This window comes from Accipiter gentilis, chromosome 24, assembly GCF_929443795.1.
Source record: "Accipiter gentilis chromosome 24, bAccGen1.1, whole genome shotgun sequence".
Lineage (NCBI taxonomy): Eukaryota > Metazoa > Chordata > Aves > Accipitriformes > Accipitridae > Astur > Astur gentilis.
Window position 1 is genome coordinate 22,598,370 of NC_064903.1, and position 15,504 is coordinate 22,613,873.

The 15,504-nt window shown below is 40.6% G+C and overlaps 1 long non-coding RNA gene across 2 annotated transcripts in view; it reads left to right on the top strand.

Moving 5' to 3' along the window:
* The first annotated feature begins 6,261 nt into the window (after nt 1-6,261).
* LOC126050197 (uncharacterized) overlaps nt 6,262-15,504 on the top strand; it is a 72,875-nt gene continuing 63,632 nt past the window's right edge. For both annotated transcript variants that reach the window (XR_007509451.1, XR_007509452.1), the window contains exon 1: nt 6,262-6,462. This is a non-coding gene — a long non-coding RNA (uncharacterized LOC126050197). The remainder of the gene's footprint in view (nt 6,463-15,504) is intronic.

Consider the following 15,504-nt stretch of genomic DNA (forward strand, 5'->3'; position numbering starts at 1 on the left):
CCCGGTATTTAGCAGCGTTGACTCTGCTTTTCTACCGCCTTCTGTCACTGCTTATACGGGTTTTTGGAGTGACTTTACGCACAAGATGTTTGGTCAAGCAAAGGGCAGGGAGGGTCTCTGAGGTGGGGTGAAACGGGGGTCCGCAACTCTGTGTCATGCATATGCAAAAAAACCCCCACCCCAAACCCCCCCAAAACCCAAAACAAAATACGTGCTGTGTCTAGTAATTTAATAGAGGGTACCAGTCTATAACCTGTTGTGGGGAGAGACCAACGTCCCTTTGTCCGATTTACTGAGCCGGTGGCCCAAAGAGGCTGCAGACCTGGGTTTGGAAAGAGCCACTTGGTCAGCCTGGAGCCTTGTCTCCTGGGCATCCAACCGACCCCATCCCCAGGGAAAGGGGGGATTAAGGGACGTAATTCTGAGCCTGCTCCTACACTGCTGGTGCGGTGCAGCACTGAGAAACCCGGTGACTCGGTCGGTGACAGCCCCAAATGTGTCCAAACCTGCCTGATCACTGGGTTGTTGCAAAAGTGGCTAAGAATCGTGTCCAAGCTGTTTAAAATAAATCCTGTTGGATAAGTTCGGTAGCTTAATAACAAAGAGATGTCAATGGAGGCCCGGAGCTTAAGTCTTTCACATCCGTTGAAAATGTTACTTTTCATGCGTTACCTCTTCAGACTTGAAAGGAGGAAAAACCCAGTGCTAGCTCATAATGAAGTGATTAACTGTAATAATATGCTGCGCATTTGGAAGTGAGCTGTATAGGTGTAGACTAAGGAGGAAAGAATTTATACATTAATACATACAGAAAAGTGTATTTTATGATTTAATTACAGTTCTAAAAACAGCAACTCGGAGAAGGAACATAATGCCCTGATGTTTGCATTACTCTTGCACAAGGAAACATCCAAAGTTGGCCTGTAACCTATGTTAATTAATGGTTTTTTTGTAGTTTATTTGTTTCTGCACTGCCTTTTCAGTTATGCCTCTACGGCTGATCTTGGGAAGTGGAGGAGAAAGTCTGAGTTCAGGAAGGAATCGCTCCTCATCCAAAAAGTGCTGCCGTAGCAGAAACAGCCTTTGATCCCAGAGAGATGGTTGTGAGATTTAGGACTCGCAATGTTCCCATTGCTGAATATGTAATTTAGGTCACTGAACTATGTTTTGGTGGAAGATACTTATCTATTCCACTTCTTGCTGATGTCATGTGCTGGGAAATCAGATGTCAGAGTGCAAAAATACATGAGAGGCCAGACTTAAAATGGCATAAAATATAAATGGCTGGGTGACTGACTGCTTGCATTTTGCGATAGCAGTTGTAGGGGATGAAGGTCACGTCACTTCTGTATTTCATTGTCCTGCTCTAGCCAAATTCTGATAAAAATAATAAAAAAACCCCACCAGGTTAGCTCTGCCTTTGATTTCTAGTCTCTATATGTGCAGAAGGTGAGCAGAGGACCCAGAGGAAATATTGTCTCGTACTTGCTACAGAGAACTCCTCTCTGTTGTAACACCTCTGTTCAATTTAGAGAAGCTGAGAGGGTGTTAAATTCGGGTGTTTTCCCTGTGTCTTCAGCAGATGCCCACTACCAGCAAGAAAGGTTAATTCAACCCAGAATATTCTTCCTAAAGAGAAGGGACTTTCAGATGCGTGATAGTGGGACTTTGCCAAGAAAGGGATGGAAGAGCCTAATATTGCTTGGGAGCCTTTTTGCATAAATCATGTTTCTCTAACCCTCAGGCTAACTGTGGATACCTTATTCTGGAAAGAATTAGTTAAATCATGCCATCATTTAACACAGTCATTGGCTGTTGGCAAGTGCTCGGCAGCGCGGGGAAGCGGATTTGGGCTGTGAGCTCTCCTGTCCCAAGCTTTGCTGTGTGCACTGGGCCGGCTACAGTGAAACTGGAGGTTGACTGACTTGCTAGAAAATTCTGCTTGAACTATTTTTATTTCTTTTTTTTTTCTTCCTCCTCTGGAACCTGTGAAGTTTTTACTTGGGGAAAATTGTTAACAGGGAGGAAACTTGCAGGAAGATATGCAAGTGTTTATCTTCATTGCAAAAGTACTCAGAAATTCAACTGATAATAGCAATGCAAATTCAAATAAGTAATAAAAAAACCCCCCAAACCTCACCCTTGGGTTACAAAAGGAAAATATGCCTCCTAGATAATTCACCAGGCAGTGCTTGGAAAACAGCAAGAGAAAAATAATTTTTTTCTGAATTCTCTCATGATACCAAAAAAAAAAGTATGCAAGCATTTTTCCTCTTCCCTCTACAAAACTTCAACAAATAGTGATCAGTGATGCAGCTGTGAGAAATAGCAACTACTTTTGCTAGCTAGTATTAGAAAACCCCTAATTTATAGAAGCAGCAAATGCCAGATAGCAATCTGGAATTTGCAAATCAATCTTTGGGTTTGTAGTTGCTGAGATCTGAAGTATCACAACTACTAAGTTCGCATTTTCTGACTTTTTTTATCAGATTCCAACCTAACTGTATCTATAAAAGCAACCAGGTTTCAAACACTGTGGCTTTGGATGACATTGAGCAATATAATTCAGTATACCTACAAATCAATAATAGTTCACCTTTTCAGTAAAAATCTGGAGATTTTAAAAAGTTAGGAGCAGGATTTGCCTTTCTTGTAATCTCCTGTTCCATTCCTCAAAGATCTACATACTGTGAGAATGTTTGTATAAATAATATATATAAGCATTGTATACAAACCCACACATTTATTATTATTTGAATGTACTTATTTGTACTTAATTGTTAATTAATCTCGCAAAAGCTCATGAAGCTAATGATGTATATTGTGTTAAATTGCACACTAAATCAAAGACACCGCCCTAGAATTTACTGTGAGATGTTAATTGCCGAGGTTATCGTCAAGTAGAAGGTATATGCAGCTTGGCATAATTTGTCATTTATAACAACTCTTCTCTTACTAGAAGTTACAGGATTTACAGATGAGTTGATCCAGATCACCTTTGTACAGCAGTTAATTATTAGCTCCTGCGCTACCAGCTTTCACTTTAAAATTACCTTCTTGCTCATTCAGCCTTGCTTTTAAAAACAGTTTAAAGCTTATGGAATATATTTGCCACTGAGGCTGCTGCATTTATCTTAGGCATTGGTGACTCTCTTAAACTCTACGCTAAACGCTTTCAACGTACCTCAGAGTGAAGCTGTCGCTCTGAATTTGTCTCTCTCAAGAATTGATTAAAGTGATAATTCTTTAGCAGTTGTGGCATAAATACTGCTGGTAATCTCCCTAATGGACAAAAGGCACAAATAACCACTGATTTCAAATAAATTTGCAGTTTCCCTTTTCTTCATTAGCTTGCTATTCTGAAATAAAAAACCATGTCCAAAATAATTAGGAACTGTCAGGAAGATCTCCCGTATCTGCAAGAACTCTGCAGAATTCAAACAGCAATTCAAAACGTTCCTGCGACTCCTCAAACACACTTCTGGCTGCACACAGCCTTTCTACATAAACACCAGTAAGGTGGCATGGAAAATAAACATTTGAGATTATCCCCCCCCCCCCCCCCAAAAAAAAAAAAAAAAAATAAATTTTAAGCTCATATTCAATGAGATGAGGGTATAATTTTCCTGCTGGGGTGGGAGAAGGTGGGGAGGGAGAGCAGGCACATACAAAGATTTTCTGTTTAGCACTGCAACTATGTTTTTAAGTTGAATATATATCTGGTGTCTTGCAAAGAAAATGTATTTTGGAATACCTTCTCTCTCAATGATTTTTTTTTTGGTTATTTTTCCCAGATTATAGTAACTTTTTGTTTGCCAGTAGTTAGCGACTTTAACAAGTAAGATATATTGAGACATAATTCAAAATGACAGGAAAGGAGTAACCAATATATGGTACACAAATGACTCCCTGTTAACATGTCACGTATTACATCCTTTATTAAAACCAGCTTCGGCTCCGTGTCAGCAAACAGCGCTTACAACCATCACCCCAGCTCAGCTTTGTGATGGATTGTCTTAGAGCTTACTAGTATTTGGAGTAAAATATTAGCATCAATATAAACATACAATATTGTTTACATTATTTTTTCTTTATATAGTCTTTGTAGGGATTTACATTCAAACAGTCTTTTTAATCACAGCTCATAATTTTAAATAGGCTTCCCAAGGCAGCCTGGATTCCAAACCTTGGAGGTATTTCAGCATCCATCTTCTGCACAATCAATTAATTTGCGGGTTAGGGCATACCTGAAAAACTGCTGTCTGTCTGTCTGCCTCAGGTCTGCAACTTCCTTGCGTTCCTCCAACTACCCTAAGTTTTCATACAGCTTCCCCTGTACCTGGGATAGTAACTTAAAATAACATTTTTTTTTTTTCTTTATGACATTTATTACCCAACTTTTCATTCTTAAAAAAAAATAAAAATAAATTGAAGCTGTGCATAAATCCTGAATTGATATATAAAGGATTCAAAATTCCCACATGCTCTGCTCAGTTTTACCCTCTGTACCCGACTTTGTTTTCCTTTGTGCTGAAACTGGAAAATCCTGACTCTTTATTCTGGTCTCAGTGCAACAGATGTCTCTGAGTCCTGTCCTTGGTGAATTTTTCCGAAACAGCCAGTGAGTAGACATACTGTTACTGTGCTCAATAAGGGCGAGGACTAAGAAATGCATGGTTTTTCAAACCCTGTGTACATATTTCTGGTACCTGCATGTTTACATGCAGATGCCAGGCGCTGTTTTAAAACTGGCTGCTAGTATAAACGAGTCTATGTGCTATTATTTATTGATTACGATAATGCCCCTTATGCATCACGAAAGCTTTCATCAGAAAATAGGTTTTGTCGGGGATAACCTTTTCAAATATCCCATGCTCGAAGAAACCCGCGAGGGCTCTGTGAGCGTGAGGAAGAGGATGGGAGAGGAAGAGCAGAGCCGGAGCTGCAGCCCGGCTGTGGGGAGGGATGCTGGCAGTGCCTGCGAGGGAAGCCCACCCCTGGGTATAGCGTTGGCAGTTTTCCATCACACAGCAGTACCGGCACACTGGAAAAAAAAATGCCGTGTTCTCTGGGTGAGAAAGGTGATGGTATGTTTATCACGCGGTGAAGAAATAAATGGTAACCATTACAAAGGTGTATAATTCAGCAATTACAGTTATTTGTTTTTTTTCTGACACCCCCTGCAAACAGTTATTGCTTCAGTCAAACATAATTTGATTATCTTCTCTTTTTTTTTCCCTTTTTCCTGGTACTGTATATTAACAGGGCAAATAAAAGGGAGAATAGTGCAGTCCCTTGTAATAAAGAAAACAGCAGCAAACTATTAATGCTCTTTGAAAAGAGTAGTTTTAACAAAGTAAGCAAGAATCATTTTCTTTGGTTGAGTGTTGATTCCCTAGTGTGCTCTCAGTAAGTAATTAGAATGGCCCAGTGAATGTCAGCATCAGCTTGTTTATTCTCATTATTTTATCATTTTAAAAACCCTCTAGGTGATGAGACATGCAGTATAGAACATAATTACCATTATTAGCATACTAATTGGACACAAAAATAGGCCAACTACAAGGTAGCCAACTGAATAATTTCACATTAATCAAACACCATAGTGAATAAGCCTATTGTTAAATTGACAGCTACAATAATTGGCAATATTTCGCTGCGAAATATAAGAAATTCCTTGTAATATCTCTGCAATGTTATATAATTTAGTAATTTCCCATATTTCCAGCCTTAACTTTGTACACCTAGTTCAAGTTCAAGAAAACATCGTGATAAGATTATTAGCCTATTATCAAGTGGACGAAGTATAGAAAGACCTGCTTGTTAGCATTCAGGAATAGATCTGCACGATAAGAAAACAAAAAGGCTACCAATTCAGTTACTTGTTGCTTCAAGATAGAATATGTACAAAGGTTCACGATAAGATTTTTTTTAGCTGTATATTAAAGTCCACCTAGCACCTTCAAGAAGCACAAGAAAATGGTAAAGAAATTTAAAAAAGCAGGCACTAAAATACAAAAAAACCCAGTGGGAACTGCAGCTTTCATCCTCTAGGATAATTTTCTGGCTGAGGCTGGTTGGCTTTTAGTTGTGCATTTGTCTGGTGCCGTCCCCGTCTCGTTTAACAGCGAGTTTGAAAGTTGCAAAGCCACCACCAGAAGTGAGAATTCATGAAATGCTCAATTAATAGCAGGCAGGAAGGGAAAACTGGCCCTAGCTGTGTTTGGCTTTGAAAACCTTGGGGGAAATAGGACAGGAAAGGAGCGAGTGGAAAGGCGAGGAGAGACAAAGATGGGGAAGGTGTAAGTGGGGGAAATGAGGGTTGCGGCAGAGGGAAGGAGACCGATAAGGAGAACAGAACCAGATGGTGAAACAAGAGGAGCAGAGCTAGGAGAAGACGAGAAGAAAGAAAAACAGTGAGGAAGAAAGAAAATAGTCATCAAGAAAAGGGAGGAAGAGAAGGTAAGGTGAGAGTCGGGGAAGGGAGAGCAGATTTGGAAGAACAATATTCTTCTTTTAAGAATTCAAAGGAGAGGGGGAACAAGTATCTCGCTGAAAGAAACGTTTCCTTCCCGCTCCCTGGGCTTTCGGAGATGTGGAGACTGGGAAGAAAGGCAGAAAGGACTCGCTTTTAAGTTTCTGTTTATTTCAATAAGGAAAACGTTTTGAAAAATTAATGTAAAAACTATATTTCGTAAGGTTTCTCACAGCATTGGGTGCTCATTAAGGATGGGGCGCACGGCAACAGTACCGGTGCTGAGCCCCCCAAAGATTTTTTGGATGGCTTCTTCAGAAGCACGTTGATGAAAGCCAAAACCATGTAGGTAAACTCGACTGATGGCACGTAACTTTAAATAAATGAAAGGAAAGGAGGGTCAGAAAGAGAAAGAAAATGTCTGCATAGCCTTTACAAAGCGCCTGTTTTCGCAGAACCAGACCCGGCACCCACCGCGGTGGCTGCGAGCCTTTGTATCGGCACCAGGTCTGGCCAAATTCTTGCAGAATTTGGAGAAGGGAGCCTGCACTGAGCACGGGCCAGCCAACTGCCTGAAATAGCATTATCTCACTTAAATAACTGATTTATTTCAATTTCAGTTGCAAAAAGAGGCAATTTTGGTCACTGAGAGGTTCTGGTAGGGGTGGCTCTTGAGATTCTCTGCTGATTTAATTAAAGGCAGAAGAAGCTTTCTGTAAGAAGTGGCCGCTAAGTTTATGCTGAAATTTAGCTGCTTTATTTTGAATGAAGCTGTAGGAAAAAAAAGCACCACCTTACAAGCAATAACAACATATTTTTTTTCCAGTTGTTCTTCGCTTATTAATCTGATAATGGCTAATGCTCTGCTAACAATTGGGGATGCCTGTTAATATATCACAATCCCAGTTTATTGATCACCTGTTTTATTTCCCTTTGTAAAGCCACTCTCTTCAGCCCATGGTAAAAAGATACATAAGACTACTTTAGATATCTCTTGGTACAGAGAGGAACCACCATGGGAAATGTCGGAGGGTACTAAAGTCAGCTAATATGTGCAGTATGTGCTCAGACTTTTGTTTTAAGCATGAGTGTGCAAGATATGGCTTTGATTTACTCCCTGAACTTGAGAAATGTATCTCTGGGTGCTCATTGCTGGGAAGTCCCTTTCCTTTAGGTAACTCCATATCTATAAGTGACGGTAATACCTGGGTCGGAGGGTCTTGAAAGATCTCTTAAAAAGTTATATAATCCACCTTTTATAGAGGAAAACTTACAGCAGGAAAAAGGAAGTGTCCTGTGCCAGGTTTACAGCAGAGTTAAGGATAACAGCCAAGGCCATATTTTTGCTAATACATTAGGATGGCTCCAAAATGTGCCAACCCCGTAGCTTGGAATAAAGAAAACGACAAAACTGAAAATATCCTTGACAAGATGTCTCTCTTAACACATTACGAGGCTGTCCAAACTGCGAAAAAAATCCTCAGCAGTTCCTCTCCTTCTGTCACAGAGTCTGTGCTTTGGTAGTTGAAGTTGCAGGGCTCTGCCGAAATGCTGCACGTTGGATTATATGTGAGTAACAGCTTGTGGACAGCATGTTTAACCTGTCTCACCTGATCCTTTATATGCTAGCCACCAAGGGCACTGCAAAATCCTCCAAAACACCCTGGTTAACACACCAGCTAGGTCTGGGCAGGGTGTTTGCCATAGGCACGCAGATCCATCGTACGTTGTTAACTGTATCTGTTACAAAGATATTGCAAATCTGATGTTTTCTCATCCATTAAATACACCTGAATGATTAATGAAAGCAATCCTCTACCACCTACCCCCCAAAAAACCCCAAACCAAACCCATAGCTGAAAGCAAAAGGAAAGAAGGATATTGTGCACATTCAGGCACAATAAACATAGAAGAAAAACACTGCGAAGGATAGTTGTTGAATACATTTGAATAACAAATACATTTGAGGAAATCCCAGTCTGCTTGGGGACAGAGAAAAGGAAAATAAATTCATCACATTATTCACTGGAAATTATTTGTTCAGCTCTGCTCCTTAATGTGTCAGCTAAAGATGATTTCTAAGAGTGAAGATTTTCTTTTCTTGCTCAAAATGACTCAAAAAGAAATGAATATTCCAGCCACCAAGTGAGGTTAATATATGAGTTTCACAGCCATTTACTCAACACTGCTGTTCCCTGCAGAGTAATGGCACTGAGATGCATTCTGGGATTGCCAGGGGTGAAACCGTAGTAGATGTTCTTGAATAATTTAGCAATGTATGAAAGCTTATTTCATCATCATCAACACAGTAATACCTTGCACCAATGGAGTGCTTTACGTTTCTGGTCTCCAAAGCCGTACAAGTATTCTCATTCCCATTTTTCAGTTGGGAAAACTTGAGAACAGAGACAAAAATCATTTTCCGAAGGGGTGAAGGCTGTGGCAGACCCAGCATAAAGATTCAGGTCCCTAGGAAGAAGCATCCATAACATCTGAGTTGAAATCTCTGTGGGTGAAGATGCTGCAGTTTAGACCTGTTTATGCGTAGTGAAGGAAGAGAAAGAGATCTAAACAAAAATATTTTTTCTCTTCTCTTCCTTCTCTGGTAAAGTAAGAATTACATTTCCGGAGTAAGTGAAAGTTAAATATATTACTAGTACCTGTGCACTGGTTATCCTAAAGTGGCGGAGCAGATTCACATCCAATTCTTGCAATGACAGGAGGCTGCACCCGTGTTACAGACGGATTATTACCATCAGGCTAAAGGAGCAGAGGAACTCTCATGCCTCTCTTTGGGCTGTTTACACATGCATGTAGTTGGTAACTTTTTTTTTGTGTTTAAAGAGTCTAACAGCTCATCAATCTTATTCTTCCCTGAATGTAGATTGGTCTTTAATGAGATCAATGAATAGTGCTGGTACTTCGCTGGCCAAAATTGTAAATGTGCTGTTGCATTTCCTATTTACCCTGTAGCACAGGGATTTCAGCACGTTACTGCTAATGTGTTTTGCATTCTATCGCTCTCCTACAAAATTTATGGCCGGAGCGAGACTGCAGGAACAGTACGGGCAGTCAGAGCTAGATTGTATTCTCTGTACTACAGTCAGATTTTTTAAAATATGTGATTTTGAAGTAGTTGAAGGAAGGGAAAGGGAAATGCAGAGCGAAGAGGGAGTTGGGAATAGGAAACAATTTCAGATTAGTTTCATAAAAACAAAACTTTGGTTTCTGAGCTGTATCAGACATGGAAAAAAATAAATGTGGCTTAAAACAACTTAAGAAAAGTGATCTTAACAGTGAGGTGCAACGGAAGTACCTTTAGTTAGCCCAGATAAAAGGCAGGAGGAGAGAGTAGGCTGTTGAGCAGGGAAATTAGCGGTGGAACACCGTACATTGTTAATTATAGCTCTGGAGTAGCCAGTGCTCTTCCAGCCTGGTCCCTTCTCTTCGCTGTCCTTGTTAGCGCTGTGTTTGGTCCTGTTCCAGCTGTGCATTAACCTCTATAACTAAGACCCTACATGCTGTAGGTTTTGTTTCTCTAATGTGGCTCCTATGGCGAGAGCCATATGTACACCCCAGAGGTCTGACCTGGCAGGTTTTTCTCTGTGCATGGTGATGCAGGCTGGTGTTGAAGAAGATATGTATCTGGTACTTTGACTGTAAAGTGGTGAGTTCTGTATTTTATTTTCTTTTTTGGAGCTTTCAGCCATGACCTATCATCCTGAAGAAGGTCCCAAGGAAGTTGTATGTCCCACAGACACCGACCTAAAAACTCTCACTGTGCCAGGGAAAGGAGTCGTTACTGGGCATCCTTTACATGTAAATCTTTTTTTGGTGCGTGATGGTTCAAAGCCAGATAAAACCTATAGTCCAAGGCCCTGACCTGACTCTGTATTATATGGGAAATCCGTGGAGAGAGTTGAGGTAAGCTTGATAGGCTTCTCATGGCCCATTCCTGCCAAGTTGCATGCTGAATCAAATTTCCTACCGACCGACAGTTTCACCCCTGGGTGTGTACAGGCATGATGATCAGAAAGAGTAGAAAATGTAGATTTAATTCAGACAGATGAGTTGAACTCTTCAGAGGGAATCTGAAAGGTATGAAGCAAGTTGTGGATAAGAGCCCCAAAAACCCTGAAGGAAGCAGAAGTTGTATGTGTGGCAAAATCTTAGAAAGATGAGAGATGTCCAACAGGTGAGCAGCAGGAATTGCACATCTCCAAGACTAGTTGGAGACCGTGCATGCAGAAGAATAGGTCAGTGCTGCTTGTGTCACCATGGGATGTTCTCCTGAACTTGCCCTCGGGGTGAGCAGGTCATCACCCTGTAGCTCTGGTATTTCCCAGCTCTGTGCTGTTTCTAAACATCATTAGCCTCGCTGTTATTGTACTATTCCCAGTGATGCTGCCTGTGCAATAGTACCTGACAGGTAGCAGTAAGGCTAGATAGGCTGTTTGAATAATTTGGTGAAATGATTTCTGGAGCTCCTGCCTCCCAGATGAAATGCCGCATGGCTATTCAGGAACCCTGCAAATATATAGGTGGCAAGCACAGTATTGCTAACCCATAGCATGTTGTGTCTATTAAAGCTGAAGAATGGGAAGGAGGACTTTCTCTTTTTGGAAGGCAGGCAAATACTTAGGGGGCGTTGAACAATCAGTCAAATCAACCACATAAAAATTAACCTGGGAAATTTGAGAGAATGTTATTGTATGTGTTATCTGTCAGAAAAAAGTGATAATGTTCTGAAAAGGACAAAACTGTGGAGGAAAAACGACTCTGCAGCTCCCGAAACCTGGACTGATTAAAGTTAAATGCAGCCATGAAAATCGAAGAGCTCGTTTAAATCCTTCAATGCTGCTCAATGGTGCCAAGCCTATATAGAGCCAATAGAGATTTTCTGAGAAATCCCTTGGTACGATGGACCCCTCAGTAGCAAAGAACAGGCTGGTATCTGTTCATCTCTTGGCTTTGGTGAAGAGCGGGTGGCTTGGATGTAAAGGACAAAGTACAGAGCTGGGGCATAAAAAGGGCTTCTGCATCCTCCTGCTTACTAGAAGTGGTACGATGGCAAGTGGAGGTTATGTGTCGGAAGACACCATTTACGGAAACTTTGACTTCTTCCCTTACACCGGGGCCAAACTGTGGCCAAAGCTCAGTATTTCCTTTGCTGGATGCAAATTTGCCAGGTCAGCAAAGTTGTCCTCCAGACAATGTCATTTCATGAGTCGAGGGGAATAATGTAGATTGTGATAGCAGAGAGAAGGCAGATAAACACATGAACAGTTTTTTGGGGAGGTGGCCCAAATTCTGTTCTTTTTCACTGTGACATAAATATGCAATAAAACCCTTTGGACCAAAGGTTTCCTCAGAGTTCATACTAACCTTAATTGATTGTAGTATTTAGCCTTCATGCTCTGAATAATATGGTTTTCCATGCGCTTCTTCCATGTTAGACCTATGTTATATCTTATGCTCTTATCTGAGCTCCTTCTGCAAAGAGGACATTTTCTGTCCACAGCATTGTCCAGCATTTAAGTGTACATCTTCCCTTTAATTCTGCACACTTTTTTTTTAACAGTCTGTCTTTCCATCCTGAAGTATCACTGAGTTGCTAGATAAAACAGTTATTGTTCCTATTACTAGAAGATTGTAATGGATTTATATGAAGCTCAGACAGTGCCATTGTTCTTGAAGTCCATTTTATTGTAATGAAGTTCCACTCTTAATATTCCATGATCTTCAATGTCCTTTACAAGTAACTTTTTATAAATTAATCTATAATAATCTAATTCAAGTCAGTTAAAGTGGATAACTATACTCCAATTACGATATTGGGAAGAGTTTTTACATAATGGGGGCTTTTATATAGACGGTTAACGCTAATACTGTAGTTTACAACATACTGTATGAATCACTAATTAAATGCCTAAGTAGCAATAATGGAAGTGGAACTATCAATACAGAGAAGATATCAATGATGTAAGGCATTAATAAAACTTTATGGTACCATTTAATCTTTTTTTATAGGTACTCCATTATGTCAGTGAAAAGAAAAGGCAGAAAAACAAGAAAGTGAGAAAGAGTGGAACTTAAAGGGACCAGGAAATAGAAATGAAAATGTACTTTCCTTTGTATCTTCCCCACAAAATGGGCGAGATTATAGAAAAGTAACACGAAAACTGCCCAGCAGAAATAAATTTATCGCATTTCTAAAGAGATGGTTGTCCACTGCAGCTGAGTGGTTTAAATGCTGCTTAAATAACCTATATTCTATGACAGAAACGAAGGGCAGCATACATAGTATCTTCAAAAGAGGAATACGATTTTAGCAACGCACTGACCGAAAAGGAACAGCTAAACTGTTGTTTTCTTGCTATTGGCCAGCAGAGATGACTAGCAGGGTAAATATATAAACATTTGTATTGGAAGGAAAAACTATTAACAAAGGTATTTTTATTTTTAAGCCAAAACACAAGCTTGGCTCTCGGTGCTGCCCAAGGTCTGTTCGAGGCGGCCGGGCTGCTCTCCTGACAGGACATCTCCTCTGTGTTCCTTGGACGCCGTCCAGTGTCCCCTGCAGGAAAGCAAGCTGCCCATTTGCATATCAAAGCAGAGGAATAAGCCAACCCCAGTAGACCTCTAAAGGGAAGTGAGAGTATATGGGAATTTTTAGTTTTAACAACTCTCAATAAAAAAAAAAAAAGACCACCTCCATTCCTTTCGTGCAACAGTCGCTTCAAATGCTTTTGCAACACATTTGAGCAGAAACAAGTATTTAACCCTTCAAATCCCCTTGCAGAGCGTTTCGGTCCTGGCTGTGTTTTGGCAAAGAAAAGGATGAGATTTCTTTTCCTGAAAAGCGTGCTTGATATCAGTTCTACACAGCATTGTAAAAATTATTGCACTGAGACCTCCTACACACCTTGACGTGTATTAGAAGTGTGCGGTAGTCGGGCTAGTGTTTCATCCTCGCTGTTGTTGAGATGACATGTTTATTTAGCACAAGATTTCCAGCCTCATGCCTTTCTGTGCCTTGTAGGAGATATTTGACATCGTCTGCATGGGATATCGTTGCTGAGGTTTGACTCTGAACTCCACCTTTCCTGCATGTCCATCACTGGGCAAACCGGAGCCGACACCCTGACTCACAGCTTCTAATAAAAATAAATCTTTCTGTATTATTTTAAAACTATGACTTCAATATAAGTAGATGAAGAGGCTATGAAAATTCTTTGCCAATATCAGTGAAGATTAGATCCGAGAAATAACGTGTCTCTGTGATAAGAAATTCATTACTCCCCTTGCCCATCAAACGCGGCTGTTGGCAACCCTCTGCCTCGAGTACACGGGAACCGAGGACATAATCCTGTAAATTTGCAAGTGAAACCAAACCTTTGTGCAGGCTCCCCCTTCCTCCCGTGTATTGCTTCATTTCACAGCCACCACATCTGCTCTCTTTCAAATACCTTTGAAGACCTGCCGGAGTTTAACTTAACTGTTAAGTTTCTGGTGTTTGAGGCTAACCCTACTTCCACTGAATGGGGTTTGATGTATTTTTGTTGAATGACATATTTAGCTGAAACGTGTGAATAAATACAGCTCCGTCTCTCCGTACCGCCAGACAAATCCTAGGCATGCCATTAATAATACGATCAAACCTAAGCAGTAATTAAAAGGTAAGGTACCTACAATAGGCTGTAGGGTTTCCCATAAGCGCAACTTTGCCCTGCGTCATCCTGTGAGCAGAGCTCAACTGCGGTCGCTTGCTTTTCTTCTGATGTTGTTCTGATTTACGATTTATCAGCAGTTACTCTAGAGCAACCATTATCTACCGGCTGCCACTAACAATCAATCATGGAATAAGCTTCTTATCAGAGAAATAAACTTCATTCAAATGCTTTGGAGTGACCAGAGGTTTTCCCAGACTTAGAGGAGGCTACGATCATCTTGCTTGTTCTGGAGTTTGATGAAAGAAGTTCTGCCACCAAGCTTCAAGTCCTTCAACCTTCTCCAGTCTTTCAATAGCTCTTATTTTTTCACAGGTTTCTTGGTAGAACGTAGAGGGAAAAGGAGACAAGATCAATGAAGGTTTGCTACAGTTTAATAGTTTAAGCCATACCGTCCTCTCACTTCTGATGTTCTTGCCCCTCACGACAGCGGAGTGCTGTATTGTGTAACATGCCATAAACCTGGGAGCCCATCGTAGCTTGTTTCAGAAATCTAGAAATAGCACTAATGGACAATAAAAAAAAAGAAATCGATGAGAAGCATGGAGGCTCAGCCGTGTCAGCAGGAATGGCTGGAGACCCTGAGCTGAGTGCAGGGACCGCAGCAGGACCTGGCCCCACTTTGCACAAATCTGTGTAAATAAAATCACGGCATGCAGCTACACTGAGGAAAGACGACAGGCTTACACTTAAGCAAACTGAAGCTGTGACCTAACTTTTATCTATAATTTTTACCTGAATCTCTTTTTTGGTATTGTGAGGGGATGGACTATCATACTTCTTTCTGGGAAGGTCTGCAGGCTTTATACAGGGTGAAAGTTTCTGTAGGAAACGGGTTCATATGGGTCAGAAACTTTTTTGCTTTTTTTTTTTTTTTTTTTTTTTTTAATTTTAAAGGATGTTTGGATATACGTTGAGACTTTCAATGCTGCTTGTTATGCTGCGTCCCTGTTTCTTTCGAACACACCTACACCTTCAGCATCACCTCCATTTAGTTTATTGTGCAATAAGATGTCATGTTTAATTTTATTTATGGGCTTAATATTCAAGTTTTTCACAAGTAATTTTTCCCATATGGGCCTTTAGAAATATGTTAGAAAAATCATTATGTACTGCTGTTAGGAGTAATGCATTAATAAGCAGATTAGCGTCCCGCTGATGGGCAAAAATTTGCTTTTAGCACCATGTGAAGGCACTTGGTCCAAAATGAGCCATGAACCAAAGAGTTTACAGGTTATGGATGACTGGAGCATTATAATGTGTGCACTATCAAGTGCAATACTTCCTCCTGTTTTAAAA